The sequence below is a fragment of the Bombina bombina genome, chromosome 5, assembly GCF_027579735.1.
Source record: "Bombina bombina isolate aBomBom1 chromosome 5, aBomBom1.pri, whole genome shotgun sequence".
NCBI lineage: Eukaryota > Metazoa > Chordata > Amphibia > Anura > Bombinatoridae > Bombina > Bombina bombina.
The window spans coordinates 31,563,694-31,576,757 of NC_069503.1; positions in this window are offsets into that span (position 1 = coordinate 31,563,694).

Below are 13,064 nucleotides of genomic sequence, written 5' to 3' on the forward strand. Positions count from 1 at the left end.
AATATTTTATATAATCTGTTGTTTTAAAAGGATGGTATATATAGCTATCTGATTTCTTCAAAATCCACAATAATTCGCTTTTTCACAGGTTAATTTTATAACCTGAGATCGAACTGAAAATAGTAAGCATATCTAATAAGGGTATAAATGTTTTTGAGTTTTCCAAGAAAACTAGTAAATCATTGGCATATAATAATATTTTGATCTTCTCAGTACCAAATTTTAGCCCTACTAATTCAGACCGTAGCCATATAGCAAGGGATTCTATATATATATTAAACAATAAAGGAGAGAGGGGGCAACCTTGATGGGTCCCCTGACCTAATACAATTTTAGCAGAGGGGTTACCATTAATCAATAGATATGAATAAGGATCTGTATATAATTTCCGAATGAAGCCTGCAAAGCTACCAATTAATCTAGCAGATGATTCCAAGTAATGGAATCAAAAGCTTTCTCTGCATCTAATGAGAGCAGAGCCAGATCTGTGTCAAACACCTTTTTTTTTTGTTGGATTTTTTAGGTAATTATTGAGGAGTTATATTCCAAAAATATTCCAAAATAACTTCGACCTTACGCAAGTTTAAAGACATATTCCTACCCTGAATAAAACCAGTTTGGTCATGATGTATTATTTTATACATAAATGTATTTAACCTATTCGCTAATATGGACGTAAGGATTTTATAATCGGCGCCTAAAACAGAGTTCGGCCTATAGGAAGCTGGTTCTTCAACATCCTTGCCTTTTTTATGAATACGAGTAATATTAGCTGCGAAAAAATAGCTTGATATTGGCACATTAGTAGTATAGTACGCGTTAAAAAGTTTAGTAAGTGTATATTTAATATCTTCTACCAAGATTTTGTAGAACTCTGCCAGGAGCCAATCAGGACCCGCTGCCTTGTTCAGCTTGGATTCACCAATAGCCTCAGAAATCCCATCTACTAAGAATGGTTTATTGATCAATTTCAGATCATGTTCTGTAACCTTGGGAGGTGAAATTTTAGACCAAAAGTTTATTCTATTAAAAAAATCTTCATCAACTTTTTTATACAGCTTTAGATAAAATTTAAAAAATACCTCCCTAATATTTTCATTATCGGTATATCTATGATCCCCTTCCTTAATTGCTATTATATAGTTTTTACTCTTCCTATTCTTAGTTATTTTTGCCAAATATTTAGCTGAGCAGCCAATATACCCCTTATATTGATTATTGATTTTCTTATCTTCCTCTAAACACTTTTTTGCTTTAAAAATAACTCCCTTTCAGTTCTAGCATAGCAGTTAGCAGTATTTATCCCAGTTGACCTTAGAGTTCTCTGATCTATATCGTAATAATGCATTCCTAAACTGATTAGATAGCTGTAGTTCCCTCGCTTTCCGTTTTCTTTTCCAATTCCAAACTGCTTTTGCCGTTTCCCAGTATACTTCAATTTTATCATAATACCCTCTATTGTTATAATGGAAATCTTTCCATTGACCGGTCAACCAAGTATTAAATTTAGTATTCTCGAACATAAAACGTGGAGATGTAAAAAAATAGTTTGCACAGTTTTCAGCTTCCATCAATTGAAATTTAATGGAAATTATTGAGTGATCTGAAACCAATATATCATGGATTTTGGGTTCTGAATCTAACAAAATAAGCTGCTCTCACAAAAGAATATAATCAATTCTGGAGAATGAATGGTGAGTGTTTGACACACGTATATTCATAACTGTCTGGATTTTTAATTCTCCAGTTTTCATTAAGTTTTAGGGCCGTACAGAATTTATTAAAATACCGGGCAATTTTTACATTTTTTTTACCTTCTCTTTAGTTGAAGATCTATCTAACTTTGGGCATAGTGTCATGTTAAAATCACCAGCAATAATTAATTTATCACTAGCAGCTGAGTATAACTTACTTTTAATTGTGTCCCAAAACTGCGGGGAAAACACATTTGGCCGGTATATATTACCCATCATATATTGTGTACCACCAATTAATAAGTTAACAAATATATATCTACTATTCGGATCCCGTTCCACTTTTAAAACTTGATATTCTAATTTTTTATGTATTAAAATTGCTACACCACATCTCCTTTTGGTTGTGGATGTGGCCAATACTTCCCCCACCCATCAAATCTTTAATTGCTTAGTTCACTCTCCATAAGGTGTGTTTCCTGGATCATGGCAATGTCGGGGGAACACCTACCCAGCTGTGCTATTATTTGCTTACGTTTTATTGGGGAAGAAATTCCCCCGACATTCCATGACAGAATATTCAGCTGCGTACCCATTTCAAAGTATTCCATATACTTAAATGATGCCTAGCAGGATGGAGCAAGAAGAAGAGAAGAAAAAAAACCAAACCCAAACTACAAAACAAAAAAACTCCTAACATACCCCTACCAAACGAATATCCTATGTTGACTGACCTTTGGTCACTCAGGTAACAGGAAGATACAATTTTCTTAGCCCTATTTTCCATAAGGATAACCCTTAGTTCCTTAAAAGGAATAATTTAAATAGCGGCCAGCAATTCCTGCGCTTCTTGGACATTATTTAATATGTTAATTTTCCCCTTAACATCCACCCATAGTTTGGCTGGGTATAACATTCTAACTTTACAGCCTTTTTCAGTAAATTGAGAAAAATAGGAGGACATCCTTTTCCTTTTTTTTCGGGTTTCGCTAGAGAAATCTTGGAACATCAGTATTTTATGATTATTTTACAGTTAATGTGCCAAGTTCCCGATAATGTTTAAACATTTCTATCTTGTCTTGATAATTCAAGACTCTAAATATGAGTGTTCTGTTATACCCTACATCCTCAGGTTTAGATCTTATAATACCCACCCTATGAGCTCCTTCTATTTTTAACGGAAGCTTTTCCTCAGGTATACCTAGAGCTTGTGTTAGTGAAGTAAATTTGATTAAGTCTGAGTGATTCGTATTTGCTGGAAGGCCTACAATACGTATGTTGTTATGTCGAGACCTATTTTCAAGGTCTTCGAGTCTAGTATTAATCAACTGAATATGCCTTCCCTGTTCCTGGATTAAATTATTCTGGGTATTAACCTGATCCTCCAATTCCGAGATTCTGCTCTCTGCTTCTGTCACCCTTATCGCAAATTGCCTAATCTCATTGGATAGTATGGATACTTCAGAGGTGATAGAACCCAGCTCTTTCTTTATTGCATCCAATTGAGGAGTAAAAAAAGCAGAGAGCTGAGACATAAGGTGGGAGGAATCGGTAATCTGAGACTGAATTGTAGAGGAAGACTCAATACTAAGATCAACACTCTTGGGTTTCCTATCCTTACCTATAGCCGGCATTACGGGTGAATGTGTTTTCACCTGTGAAATCAATTTTTATAATTATACTTATACTTGTGTGGTAGCTTCTGTGTGTCAGCTACATAAATTCAGCTACCTAAATTTAATACGTGATAAATCCACTAAGTAAAATAAATTAGAGGCTTAGTCAGCCGTGACCAAACAAAATTATGTAAAAATCAAAAAGTGAGGGGAAAAAAAAGTGTAATACTGATTTAGTGGGGCTCTAAATAGAATTGCAACCTAGGAATTAACCCTTATAATTTAAACACCTTCCTCTCCCACTATTTACTTAATTACTAACCCTTTAAAGGTAAGAATCAGCAAAAAGACCAGAACAATTCCTCCGGGGGAGGAGCAAGGCTGCATCACACGCAGAGCCTGATCGCAGCTCATCCCAGCCTTGTTCTATAGGCGGAGAATTGGGATTTCTCGCGCCGGTAAGCCTGTGCGCTTGCCAGGCTCAAAGGCCTAGACCAATATCTGCAACCCAGATATCCGATGAGCGCCACTCCACTCGCGCTGAGAAATTGTGAACTACCAAACTGACAGTATTCTTCAGTGCCCTATGCTAAGTGTAACCCAGACTCACTGAGAACCCCTCCCCCACACCGGTGCTGCGCGAGGGGGGGCTTCTACAGCCTATCAGGACCCAAAAGGAGATGCTGGAACCAACCTACTAAGCACAGTGAACATCCAAGAATCACCACTGCCGAGACACGCCATCAGGTATACGGGCGGTGAGCGGAAGGCTCGATATTTCCTATGGGGCGGCAGTGGATTCACAGCGGAAGTAACCCAAAGCTCTGTAATCTCTAACGGCGGAAGCCATCAACCTGTGAACCTGTCAGACCTTGGCAATCATTTCCATCAGGCCTCCCAGACTTATAGAGGCCATATCATTTCTGATTTGCATCTACAGAAAGTTATCTGCTCTGGTTATGAAATGGTTCAGACGTTCCTTGTATTACAGAGGAGCATAAATGGCTGTAAGATCCCTTCTAGCAAACTGTGAGTAACCAGGGGAACTTTACCCATCTCTAAATTTGCTGTTGGATGCAGGCTGGCTTGAAACATTGGCACAGTAATATCAGCCCAACACAGCTATCTGACATCTGCCTAAAAATCAACCGGTATACATTATGCAAATTGCCAGCCTGGATTACCCTTTAAAACAATCTGTCCTTACCAGTCACGTTGCTGGGCAAAAGGGGAGATATTAGAAGGTGAAAGGGACTACCAGTGTTTGTCTCATATTCTGGCAATACATAAAGTCTGTGACTTCCGCTCCTCTCAAGGTTGAATAAAGAGAGAGTATTCATAGGTTTCAGACATTTTGGCACCTTGTATTTCTGTTAACACAGAAAGATTGTTATACTAACAAAGATCCAGCATTACTTCATGCCATGGAATCGTCTGGTCTAGGACCTAACTTCTTTAAATCAGTGTGTTAAATTTAAATAATTTACAGGAAATTGTAAAATTTAGTTAAACTAGACCTATATAGGGCTAGGAAGGTTAAGTATTTAGAGATAATTGTATAGATTCTCACTGAGCTAGGACCTTTATTAAAATACTTGGGCCATGACAAATATGCACATAGCATTTCTAGTGATGTAACAGATTGTAAAAGTGTTTTGATATACCCATATATCTTCTATATTTAGCTCTCCTATAAAACCTAGGATATATAATACTCATATGATATAAAAAAGCTAACTTTTGTATAGAATCTGTGATTGTTGATATGGCTACGGATTAGAAAAATTTAGGCTGTTGTCAATAAGTTTTAATATTGAATTTAAAATATAATAATGACTTAAGTAGAAGTAAAGGGTATCCTTTAGACAGTAAAGAAGACACTCCTTTATTTAAACAAAGTAAATCAGGGCAAGACTAACCTCTATTTAAATACTATAAGGAGTTTATATGACAATACTAAGATGTGATAGATGATTGCCTGTATGATTAAATAGGGATTGAGGTTGTTCTGAATTTCTATTTCATATAAGCAATTACTGAGGCTACTAAGAAATCTCATGTCTGGGTACATCTTGGTATATGTGGAGTAGTAATCTTACAGTAGTAAGCAGACTTAAAAGTCTGAAATATAGCGCAAATAGTGCTTGGGAGTAAAAATTGCACCTTGGTTGTGTAACATATTTAGTGTCTGTAGAACTCTGAGTAAATCTTTGGTTAAACTTTGAATAGGGCATATTATGATGTAATCTATGAAGAATTAAATTGTGAGCAGAGTAAAAAATGGCAAAAGTCAGATATATATGGCAATAATAGTTGCTTGAGAAATTCTATGTTCTATGTTGGTTTATCTTTTCTAAATAGTTGCTGATGTCTGTATAGAACCACAGATATGACAGTTTAAGCTGTATAGAAATTTGAAACTCTGTGGGTTGATGTAATTTTATAACTATTTGTATATTTTCTTAAGAAGAATCATATAAATTGTATATGGGTCTTGGGTCCCTTTATTGTAAAGAAAGTTACCTTAAGATTCATGGAATTTTATATATACTCATAATAGTCGGAAGGTAATGGATTTTTTGTAGTGTTAGACTTTTTTATTTTCTGTAATTTCGCTTAATTTAAACTTAGTTTATTTTAAAATTTTAAAGTAGTGTAAGGATTTTTATTTTAATTGTAATTTAGTATTTTAATTATTTATATAATGGGGTTAATTTAGGGGATGTTAGGATAGGGGGCTTAGTGATTAGTTATTTGCACAGTGGGATTTGGCGGTTAAGGGGTTAATAGATTTATTAGGGTATTTGCGATGTGGGTTAATGGCGGTTTAGGGGTTAATAGATTTATTGGGGTAATTGCGATGTGGGTTAATGGCGGATTAGGAGTTAATAGATTTAAATATATACTTTGCATTGTGGGGGCATTGCGGATTAGGGGTTAATACCTTCGTTATTGCGGGGGGGGGTTGCGGTTGAGAGGTAGATATTGTGCATGCGTTAGGTATTTATATATTTTTTTTTAACAGCGAGCAACGGGTAAAATATAGTGCAGCGCCATATTTGTGATCAAGTGTAGTGTAAGGTCGGGTTACCATAGTAACCTATTATTTTTTTTTCGACATTCGTATTGGGAGGAAGCGTTTACTCAACGCTAACTTACACCTACACAAAATGGGCAACCACACGCAAAGTGGTAATCGCTTCAATGGAAACCTAGTACTAAAATGGAGCCGTAAATTACTTTTAGCTGTCGGCCGCTTCGGTAGCTTACGGCTTTATTTTTAGTTGAAATAATTTTTATTAATTAACTCCACATCATTTCCACCTTTCTTAGAACATATATGTACATTTCACCATTGAAATACATCAGGTAACATAACATGACATTTACTTAACAAAAGCATCCCCGACTCTAGGGTATTCTCCTTATTTAGAGTTCGTGTATTGCACTCTTTATTTACTCTCAAAAAGAGTTTGGCAGATGTACGTATTTTTCTTCTTTTCTCTGAGGTGAGAGTCTTGAACTAGAGGTCATCATGCTGAAGTGTGGAGATATTTTCAGTAGTAAGTCCTCCCCCCTTTATTTCTCCTTTGCAATCTTATTTAGACTAGCATTCTTAGTGAGGGATCGGGTAATTTTGGGGGGTCTTTTCCTTTACATTTTCAACATAAACTATCAACAACTTTCAATGCAAACATATTAAACCAACAAATCAACAATATATGTGTTTTTTTCATAGAGTCATGTTCAGGCACTACATATTTTATCTTTACAGCATCTAAAGATTATTAGCTCGTCAGGGGGAGCCTCCGTCTGAGTCCCCTTCATCATCCATCCTCAACCCATTTCCTATATTTGTTGCCTCTATATAGGATATACCTTCTCATCTCCTTCTTATCTGAGCCTCCTCTCCCTATTATAAAGTGTCATTCTTTATTATTTTCCATTATCCAGTAGAACCAGACTTTTTGGAACCAAGGCTCTATATCTAACTCTCTTGCTGCTGATTCGTACAATGAGAATGTCATCTGGATTCTGGATAGGACCTCCGTCCATGACGGTATTTCCGTCTTCCAGTATTTGGCAATGGTTATTCTCGTTGTGGTACAGAGAATCCTAATAAACACGTTTATGTGTGTATTGTATGTAGCTATGTTCTCGTGTAGTAGTGCTTGGGCTGGGGTGAGAGTTATCTGTTCATTCAACACCTTACTCAATAGGTTGGACAGTCTCTGCCATATGTCGCTTACCTTAGTGCATTCCCACCACATGTGGATATAGGAGCCCACCACTTGACATCCTCTATAGCAATGATTACCGCTCCCCTTAATCATGTGAGCGGTTTTCATTGGCGTCAAATACCATCTGAAGGATGTCTTCAGAATATTTTCTCTAAGATCTGCGCTAATAAGTCCCTTACTAGCCTGAGAAAACATTTCAACCCAGTCGTCTATCTCAACCTCTTTGCCTAGATCTCTTTCCCATTGTATCATTACTGAGGATTTAGCCTGGCTCTTGGTCTGTTGTATAGAGATGTATAATTTGGAGATTGCTTTTTTGGGTCTGTTAGGAGAAGTACATAGCCATTCCAAGCTGGACTGTTGTCTTTGCGTCATGGCTGTCTCTAAGTAATTCCGTATGGCTGACATCGTCTGGAGATACAGAAACCACTGCAAATGAGTGGGTTTTATTTTTTCTTGAAGTTGGGTATAAGTCAGTACTTTGCCTTGGGACTGCAGGTCTGCCACCCTGTATAACCCCTTGTTTTCCCATTTCCTAATTCTATATTTGGAGTCTTCATTCACTATATATTTCAGTGGCATTGCTTGTGTGTGTGTAGGAACTATCCCTCCCTCCCTCCCGGTTAGCAGCTATCCACTGTTTTCTAGTGAGCATCGTGATTTTATTTTGGTAGAGGGCGTCTGAGTCTTTCAGATTCTTATTCCAGAGAATACCATCCGGTGTCTCTTGCCTCAGCATTTCTGCTTCCAAAGCAGGCCAAAGTATATCAGTCTGTCGTCTCCCCAGTATCGCAGTCTGAGCCAATCGGGCTGCTGTATAATAGTCGTGTATGTTAGGGACGCCTATTCCTCCCAATTGTCTATGTCTTTGTAAGATATGTCGGGATATCCTCGGTTTCTTATTATCTCTCAAAAACCTACATATATCCTTCTGAAGGTCGTCTAGGTCTGAAGTATTGATTTTAATAGGGAGTACACGGAATAAATATAGAATTCTAGGGCAAGATTGTCATCTTCACCGCAGACATTCTACCATACCAGGAAAAGCCCATCTTTTTCCATTTCCCTAACTCAGATCGGATTGCCTTAAACAAGGGAGTGTAATTTGCCATATATAACTTCGAGGAGTGTGTAGTTAGCTTAATCCCCAGGTACTTCAACCCTTCTGGAGCCCATTGAAAATCAAAATTGGCTTCGATCAATTTAATCGTATGTTTTGGGATAGATAAATGCAGTGCTTCGCATTTATCAGCATTGATTTTATAGCCCGATATTTGCGAAAACAGATCTAAAGCTTGGTAGAGGAAGGGTAGGGATACTAACGGGTTTGTAACCGTAAGCAGCACGTCGTCCGCAAACAGAGCTATTTTATGATTTATCTTCCCTATCTCCACTCCTGATATATCAGGACAGTTCCGAATATATGCTGCCAACGGTTCAATGCATAGTGCAAAGATTAAAGGTGAAAGCGGGCATCCCTGTCTCGTGCCGTTAAGTATACAAATTTCTTTAGACTGGTGTCCTATTGCCCTGACTTGTGCTGTGGGTGTTGAGTATAATCCCTTAATAGCCTGCAAAAATCCCCCATTAAATCCCATTTCTGTAAGAATCGCTAACATATATTTCCAATCCACCCTATCGAATGCCTTCTCCGCGTCCAGTGAAAGGACCAGAGAAGGCACTCCTTTGTCTCGTAGATAATCTATTACCGAAACCATTTTGCGGATATTGTCTGGGGCTTCCCTATCTTTAATGAATCCGACCTGATCTGCATGTATAATAGAGGGTAAGATATGTTTTAATCTATTGGCCATAATTTTCGTTATAATTTTGAGGTCCTGGTTGATAAGAGAGATCGGCCTATAACTAGTACATTTTGTGGGATCTTTCCCCTGTTTTGGTATGACCACTATTCTAGCTCTCAGGAGATCCTTAGGTATCGTCCCTCCCTCCATAATATGGTTTGCAAACACTACCAAATGGGGCACTAATAGTTCTTTGAATGCTTTATAATATTCTCCTGGAAACCCATCGGGTCCTGGAGCTTTACCTGGCTTAAGTTCTTTGATAGCCGTCAACACCTCCATATGTGTTATTTTGGTATTTAGGGCCTCCCTATCTTCCTCAGTTATCTGTGGCAAATTCGCTTTTACCAAGAAGGAATCAAATATCTTTTGTGTTGAGGGGCTGTGCTGTGTCTTTGTACCGTCATACAGTTCACTATAAAACTGAGCAAATATATCAACAATCTCCTGAGGGTGGGAGGTCATCTGTCCATTGGACCTTTGTATCTGTGCTATGGCAAGGGCTTGATAGTTGTCCCTAATTTTCTTCGCTAGGTATCTATCTGGTTTGTTAGAAAAAATAAAGTAGTTTGTTTTTAACTTGTGTGCCGCTCTTAATGAGTGTTCATTTAGTAGCGAGTGTAGACCATGCCTTTTGTTGATGAGCAGCTTCAAAGTAGTTTTTGATTGATTCTGTCTGTGTAGTGTTTCTAACGATTTAATTTCTGTCTCGATCTGTTTTATGTCGGAGTCCCTTTGTTTTTTATATTGAGTTTTTTCCTTAATAAGGATCCCTCTCAATACTGTCTTATGTGCTGCCCATGGCATGATTGGATTCGTTGTGGAGTCTATATTAAGTTGCCAGTACTCTTTTAAGTGTCTAAGTATATTATTCTTCACTAAGGGGTTTTTCGTACAGTTGGGGTCATATGTCCAGGCTCATTTGTGTGATAGAGTGGTCGGACCACACACACGGATGTATATCTATTGATTGAATTGCTGGCTGCAGGATCTGGCTAGTGAACATATAGTCTATTTTACTATAGCTATCATGGGCCGACGAATAGTAGGTCGTATCCCCTGACCCCCCATTCAGTACCCTCCAGGTGTCATGTAAAGAGTGTTGATCTAGGAGGCCCAGAATATTCTTAGCAATTGTTTTTTGGCGTTGCTTTTTCTTTGATGACAGGGTAAGATTCTGTTTTGTTAATGCTTGAAGATCAATATTAAAATCGCCTGCCAACAATATTCGCACTCTGGACCAGCTAGTCAGTAAATGTGAGATATTTTCAAAGAATTTGTCTTGTTGCTCATTTGGTGCATATACATTACACAAAAGCACATCTGTGTCCCCTATCTTCCCTGACACTAATAAATATCTACCCTCCCTATCCGAAATGGTCTCACTATGTGTGAATGATATGGATGAATGTATCAAAATAGAAACACCTCTTTTTTTGGAGTCTAAGGTGGAGTGAAATTGTTGTGGATAGTCTTTTGCCCAGTATTTTGGGATAGTATTTTTGAGAAAGTGGGTTTCTTGAAGATAAATAACAGTGGCCTTTAGTCATCTATAAGTGGTCATAGCTGTCCTCCTTATAATGTCTGTGTTGAGACCTCTCGCGTTATGCGAGAGTAATACAATTCTAGGCAATGTCATTATCCCTGATGTGCGTGTATGTTAATCTCTTTCCCCTTATAGTCTGTCTCAGTAAACAGTGTGTCAGTCGATCGTCATTTGGGTTTGTATGATATCTTATTCAGTGTCTTAAGGGTCTTGGGATCCCTTCCTGTCTCCTATTTGTCGTTACGTCAGCTTCCCCCAGTGAGCAACATTTTAATACACAATGCCCTACAACTCTATATAACATAAACAAAAACAAACATAAAATCAACATTAACCAGTATTGATATATCCTGAGGATAAACATGTGTCAAAACTAATATAAACAGTAGCAAACAGATAGTCTTACCAGAGTTCACAACAGATTGTCTTTTTTAGTAAGAGTTTTATTCATACCAAATTTCCTGGAGCGCGTCCATATAGCTACTCTTTACAGGTAACTAAAGATCATCTAATACGGGTAAGCTCCAAGTGTGTCTTACTATAGTCCAGGTATTGCACTTTACCTTCCATATCTCTCTTTGGATAGGTTCAGCTTTTTGTCTTCTTCTTAGTAACTGTCTTCCACTTTGATCTTTGAGGCTTCGGACGAGTTTGGGATAGATTTGGCGGGGGCACTGATGTTTCCCCCATTGAGATGTCCGGAACTTCTAGGCCGAGGATTTTACAGATATCTGGGATTTCTTCCCTCGTCTTGATGGATGTAGTTCTCCCATTCCGTATTACATGTAGTGCAAAGGGAAAGCCCCATCAATATGGGATCTGATTTTTCCTCAGTAGTAGAGTAAGAGGGCGTAGTGCATATCGCCTTTGTAAAGTTTTAACGCAGAGGTCTTGGAAAAATTGAACAATGTTTCCTTGAAATTTAAACATGGGATTTTGTCTGGCTGCTAGGAGTATCTTCTCCCTATCCGGGAATCTCAGCAATTTAATAATCACATCTCTTGGTGGTTGATCTGGCTTAGGCTTGGGTTTAAGGGCTCTATGGGCTCTTTCTATGGGGTAATCAGAGTCAGCAGGTGTTCCCAGGATTGCGTGAAATAGCTGTTGGAGATATGTATGAAGCTCTTCAGCCGTTACGGCCTCTGGTATTCCTTTGAGTCTAAGATTGGATCTTCTGCTTCGATTTTCCATATCCTCAATTTTCTCTTCTAATTCCGTTATGGCTTGTTGTTGTGTGGCTAGAGTTTCCGAGGCTGCAACCATGTCCTCTCCCATCTCATCTGCAGCTGTTTCTAAAGAGTCAACTCTGCTTCCCAGTTCTGAGATCTCATTTTTGATTTCAGTAAGGCTGCTGGTTAAAACTGAAAACTGTCCATTTTCTCCCATAGTTTCTCAAAATTAGTTGTAATGTCCTGTTTAGAGACTAGGGACTGAAGATCTGCTCTGGTTACTGGTGTCATACCATTAGATTCCTCCTCAGTCTCAGACTCCATGTCTTCCTCTATTTCATCTGCAACTGGATCTTGAGACTTAGTTAGTTTAGATGCCTTAAAGAATGTATCGACTGAGACGGGTTTTGCCCCTTTGTCACTTTTGGGGCCTTTTCTGGTAGACATGGTAGATGTCAATGGTGCACAAAAGTACACTGTGGTATATACAGATATTGCAAGCAGCCAAAGATATATATATATAAAGTCAGTTTTTTTCTCCCCCCTACTCGCCTTAAGTGTTGGTAGTAGTAAATTATTTTTGCTAGTACGAGATGTTGAGAGTGTGCAGCCTTCTCCTTTATAATATGTATATAGTTTCCCTCTCTTTCCTTGCTAAGGGTAAAAGGCTAGCTGTATTCCAGACCTCTGCCAGTTAATTTTGTTTATGCACAGACATAGAGAGTTTCTCAGCAGCTATCCGTCATCTATTCAAGCCTCTTATTTACTTCTTCTGTGGCACCCACATCTTTTATTCATATGTATATTTGTGGGGCATAGTGGATGTTTATTGAGGGTGAAAATGTTGCTGTAGTATATGGAGAGTCTTCAACTCTTTTATGTCTTCAGTTCTCTGTCAGACCATCCAGTCCAATCATCTCACACGGCCATTATTTATATTATCAGTCATTATGATAGCCCAATATAACTAAAGCGGACAGCATCCCTCCTTAT